Source organism: Mustelus asterias, unplaced genomic scaffold (genome assembly GCF_964213995.1).
Source record: "Mustelus asterias unplaced genomic scaffold, sMusAst1.hap1.1 HAP1_SCAFFOLD_1023, whole genome shotgun sequence".
Classification (NCBI taxonomy): domain Eukaryota; kingdom Metazoa; phylum Chordata; class Chondrichthyes; order Carcharhiniformes; family Triakidae; genus Mustelus; species Mustelus asterias.
Window position 1 is genome coordinate 58,886 of NW_027590968.1, and position 6,000 is coordinate 64,885.

Here is a 6,000-nt window from a genome sequence, read left to right on the forward strand (position 1 = left end):
ACATTTTATTGAACCATTGAATTCAGCCACTTAAACCCTGTTGGGGAATTAAGCGAATGCAAAAGTGCTGCTGAGATTTAGGCCGTGAAGTGCGGCCTAGTCACAGAGGCTGCATTATTCCTCAGGTGGAAAGAACAAACCCCCCTCTCTCCCACCCCCCAGTTAAACAGAACAATCTTCTCCATCCACACCCACAAATCCCAGCGCCCTGTCTAAAAACACAAGCAGGACTCTGGGATTGAGAACAAGCCTTTCCCCCAGGCTCAGGAATTTGAATTTCAGCTCCCTCTCCCTCCTGAGTGCTTCACAGTGAGAGGGAGAGAGACTGGGAATGCTGCAATCAGGATCCCACAGGGAGTCCCACACTGCAGGAGGACACCTCCCCCCCCCCCAGAGCCTCTGTCTCTATCCCCCTACCCCCCTCCACTGAGCACTCAACACTCCCCACCCCTTCTCTGTTCACCCTGTTTCTCTCTCTCTACCCCACCCTCCTTCCCCTCCATCTTTTTATGTTTAAAGCATGGGGCTCTGTCATAGTGTGAGGAATATGGGGCAGGGGGACGGAGCATGAGTGCACAGCAAGATCCCACACACACACAGCTTGAACACGGCCAGATACAAAGTGATTTTGAAGTGAGGATTGGGGTAAAGTGAGTGGGAAATGAGGGAACCACACGTCTCCCTCTCTTTCCCCTCCATCTCTCCCCCACCGCAAATGAAAATAATAAGTCACTCCAGCATTGGTGCTGTTTGTACATTCGATATGAACAGGGAACCTTCCACTTCGAGCAGAGTCACACCCTTCTCCCATTCCCTCTGTCTCTCGCTGTTTCTCTCTTTCTCTGCCTCTATCTCTGAACCTGTCCAGCCCCCTCTGTGTCTCTTTTGCTTTCCCCCCAGATCTATATATATATCCAATACCCCATCTTTGCCCCGGTCTCTCTTACTCTGGATAATCTGTCCTGATCTCTGCTCTGTTTCTCCGTCTGGGGATGAATGGGGATTAAAATGCTCTCTCTGATAAGTTTCTGTCTGACCGTTTCAAATAATGACGTGTTGTGAGCCACGTTTGCTATTTCTCAGTGATTTCCATGGGGAAATGGGGAGGGAAGCTCCTGCAAAGCCACATCTCTCTCTCACTGCAATGTGGCAGCAGCCACATTCCAATATCTTTATATTGGGAAAAAATCTATTCAAACACAACAGCACAGATTCAGCCTCAGTCACACAGCCGCTGGTTACAAATCCCACCTTCTGGGAGGGTGTGAGTGAGGGTCTTTTCCCCAGAGACTGGGGAGCTGGGCTGTGAGTGCAGAGCAGAGGACCCACCCCTAACCCACCCCCCCCCTCCAGTGTGTCTCCTCTCCCTGCCCCTCTGCCTTTGATCTCCCTCTGTTACCCTCCCTTTCTCTCTCTCTCCTTCCCTGATAACTCACAATCAAAGGAGAAAGATGGGAGAGAGAGAGAGATAGCAGGAAAACCCACAATCACATCCCCAATCCGATGGAATAAAGCGGCTGCTGCAGGTTTTATTCGGCTGCTTTTCTCTCTCTCTCTGTCTGTCTCTCCTTCCCCCACTCCCTGTCTTTCTCTGTCTCTGTCTGTCTTTCCCTCCCTCCCTGTCTCTCTCTTTCTCTCTCTCTGTCTTTCCCTCCCTGAAATTAAATCCAAAAAATTCACATTGGTGTTTTCCATCACATTTTATTGAAAGATGAAATATAGACAGGAATGTCTGGGGAGAGAGAGAGGGGAGGGGTGCTGGGATTGGTAAGAACGCTGGAGAGACAGAGACAGGGAAATTATGAACGCCCCCCCATCCAAATAGAAATTCCTGGGAAAAGAGGGAGGAGAATCTGGAGTCACACAGCACAGAAACAGGCCCTTTGGCCCACCAGGTCTATGCTGGCCATCAAATTCCAATCTATACTCCCCCCATTCCCCAGCACTCGCTGCACAGCCTACGATGCCTCGGCGATTGAAGTGCTTTAATTTACCCGACCCCGTTTACACTTCTTCCTTTGAACCCACTTTGCGGTCCGTGAGCGAGATTTTGTTTAATAAAGTGTGGTCACTGTTGCAGTGCGAGCAAAGGCCACAGGCCCAGTGTGTGCACAGCAAGATCCCACAACAACAGCAGCAGCAGCAACAATGTGAACCTGAATCAAATGGGACACAGTCCTCCCCAACACACCCCCAACACTCTCGCCTGCTGTGAGCCCCCTTCCCCACTCACTACCCTGTGTGTCTCATCCCAAATTCCCAGAAAGGGTTGAACTCCCTCTTAAAACAAAGCCAAACCCTTTTTAAAACAAAGTCTCTGTGGTGCTCTGGAAGATCCCAGAAGGTGCAGTTCGCTGTGTTGAGTGTGTTTTAATTTGGGAAATGTTTATACAGAGGGAGAGTGAGGCAGAGAGGGGCTGAGGCTGTGAAATCCACCCCCCCCCCCTTCGCCCCGGGACCCTCAGAATTGAATCATAACATGTAGGGCCACACGGGGGCACAGTGGTTGGCGCTGCTGCCTCACAGCTCCAGGGACCCGGGTTCAATTCCCAGCTCGGGTCACTGTGATCCTGTGTCTCTTCCCCCACCCCCTCACTGCACCCCCACAAACCTCACCTCTTGCTGTCTTTTCCTGTTTTCCTCCTCACTCTCCCCCTCTCTCTCTCCCACTCCCTCCATCTTTCTCTCTCACTCCCTGTCTGCCTTTCTCTCTCTCTCCGTCCATCTTTCTCTCTCTCTCTCCCTCCATCTTTCTCTGTCTTTCTCTCTCTCTCCCTCACACTGTTTCTCTCTCTCTTTCTCCCTGCCTGTCTCTCTCTCTCTCTCTCTGTCTTTCCCCCTCTTTCTCTTTCTGTCTCTCTCTTTCTCTCAGAGACTGGGAATGCTGCAATCAGGATCCCACAGGGAGTCCCACACTGCAGGAGGACACCACCCACCCCCAGAGCCTCTGTCTCTATCCCCCTACCCCCCTCCACTCAGCCCCCGACACTCCCCACCCCTTCTCTGTTCCTCTCTCTACCCCACCCTCCTTCCCCTCCATCTTTTTATGTTTAAAATGTGGGGCACTGTCACGGTGCGGGGAATATGGGGAGGGGAGGAGGGGAGACAGAGAGCATGAGGGCACAGCAAGATCCCACACACAGTCTGAGCAGGGCCAGATACAAAGTGATTTTTAAATGAGGATTGGGGTAAAGTGAGTGGGAAATGAGGGAACCACACGTCTCCCTCTCTCTCCCTCCACACGAGAGACCCCCAGATCCTGTGTCTCTTCCCCCACCCCCTCACTGCACCCCCCCACAACCCTGACCTCTTGCTGCCCTTTCCTGCTTTCCCTCACTCTCCCGTCTCTGTCTCTCTCTCTCCCTTTCTCTCTCTCTCTCTTTCTCTCCCTCTCTGTCTTTCTCTCTCCCTTTCTTTCTCTCTGTCTCTCTCTAATATGGTTATGAAGTTGCATCTAGGGTAAAACATCTGGTGTTTGACAAATGTAAATATTGAAAAGAAATGCTGAGAAAACCAAAACGAACCATCCAGCGTTGTGTCTTTAGAAAGCCTGTGTCTTTGTGCTGGGGATTTTAAACTGCAGAAAGCAGGCTGCAGAAGACAACTTTACAACATTTGTGTCCAAAGCAGCAGCCAGAGTCCCAGCAGAGCAAAACAGGCTTTGAATTGGGTCAATGATTTTAAAACAAGCTCTCAAACACACACAACCAATTGCATTCAAATTGGAGCGTTGGTGACAGCCTCAAGCCACTCAAATTGCAGGAATACTGTGAGGAAATTCTGGGTATTTAAACCCGGGACAGGGGGAAATAACGGGGAGGGAGCGACCTTGCTGCCTCTTTAGATTGAAGGAGGGAGAGTCTGATACTGAATCCTGCAGTAATATATACAGCTTCATCACATCACCATCTAAATAGAAGCAGAAACCAACTCAGAAAGTATTCCAGACCCAAGCAGCAGAAGAAAGTTCACACTTCCAACAGACGCCTGGTATTATATTATTTGAGAGTGACTCTATTCTGTAATGATTTATTTCATTATTCCTGAGTGAGTCTTGTCATTGGAACAGCTTTCTACTGGGGAGTTTATTCAGTTTGTTCATTGTTTTAATAAGGATGTCACCCAGTCTAAATTAAAGACCTGTTAGTTGTTCCTGATACAGAGAGTGTCAGATCCTGCTTTAATTTACCAATTCCTCCGACAGCACAAAGCTGTGCGGGTTCGGTGGATTGGCCGTGTTAAATTGACCCTAGTGTCAGGGGGATTAGCAGGTTAAAAGTGTGGGGTCATGGGAATAGGGCCTGGTTGGGATTGTGGTCGGTACAGACTAGATGGGCCGAATGACCTCCTTCTGCACATCTGTCTAAAACCAGTAGCTTCCTCCTGTCTCACACACACTTAAGATTACGAGGCAAGGTGTATCTCTTTGGGGGGGTTACAAAATAGCGCAGAGGGAAACATCACCTCAGCGTGGTAACAATATTTATAATCCCACAATCACACCCCCACCCTCCCTTAGTCAATGAATGAATGATTCAAATGACAATGAAGGTAATTCTGCACAGCAAGATCCCACTGCCAGTCCCACGATGGAGGAGGGCAGCCCCAGACTCTGTGTCTCTTTCCCCCTGCCCCTCCTGAGACCCTCTCACACCCCTCCCCCCCACACCCTCTCTGTTTAGCTCTCCCTCCATTTCTCTGTCTCTCTCTCTGCCTCCTCCGCCTCCCCAACATCTTTCCTGTTTAAAGTTCTGCTCACGGTCACAGTGCGAGGAATAGGGAGCCAGACCCACCTGTGTGCACAGCAAGATCCCACACACACAACCTGGTGAGGGCCAGATTAAATAAATGTTGTGGGTGAGGACTGCAGGAGAGTGTGTGGGAAATGGGATCCACTCCTCTCTCTCTCTCTCTCTCTTCCCAAATTAAATTGACAACAATTCACATTGGTGTTTTCTTAAACATTTTATTGAAAGATGAAATATAGACAGGAATGTCTGGGGAGAGAGAGAGAGGGGAGGGGTGCTGGGATTGGTAAGAACGCTGGAGAGACAGAGACAGGGAAATTCTATACCCACCCCCCATCCAAATAGAAATTCCTGGGAAAAGAGAGAGAGAAAAGAATCTGGAGTCACACAGCACAGAAACAGGCCCTTCGGCCCACCAGCTCCATGCTGGCCATCAAATCCCAATCTATCCTCCTCCCATTCCCCAGCACTTGCTCCAGAGCCTACGATGCCTCGGCGATTAAAGTGCTTGAATTTACCCGACCCCTTTTCAAGCTTTTTCCTTGAACCCACTTTGCGGTCCCTGAGCCAGATTTTGTTTGAAAATAAAAAGTGCGGTCGCTGTTGCAGTGCAGCCAAAGGCCACAGGCCCAGTGTGTGCACAGCAAGATCCCACAGCAGCAGCAGCAATGTGAACCTGAATCAGATGGGACACAGTCCTCCCCCCACCCCCCACTCTCTCGCCTGCTGTGAGCCCCCTTCCCCACTCACTACCCTGTGTGTGTGTGTGTGTGTGTGTCTGCATCATCCCAAATCTCCAGAAAGGCCGGAACTCCCTCTTAAAAGTAACCCTTTTTAAAACTAAAATCACTGTGGTGCACAGCAAGATCCCACAAAGTGCAGTCAGCTGTGTTGAGCGTTTTTTAAATTTGGGAATTGTTTATACAGAGTGAGGGAGCCAGAGAGGGGCTGAGACAGTGAAATCCCTCTCTCAGGACCCTCAGAATTAAACTGGAGACCCTGTCCCTCACTGAAACCCCCCCTCCCTCTAACAGCCTGTGTCTCTCCCCCTGCATCTAACCCACAACTCCAGCTGTTTCCATCCCTCCCTCTTCCTCTCTCTCCCTGCCTCTCTGTCTCCACCTGTTTCTGCTCGAGAAGAGACAGGGAGAGAGAGAACAGGGAGAGAGAGAGACGGGGAGAGACAGAGATAAAGCGAGAGAGACAGATATTTGATAATTAATTGTGTATGGTCGCATTATTGAGTGTGGTT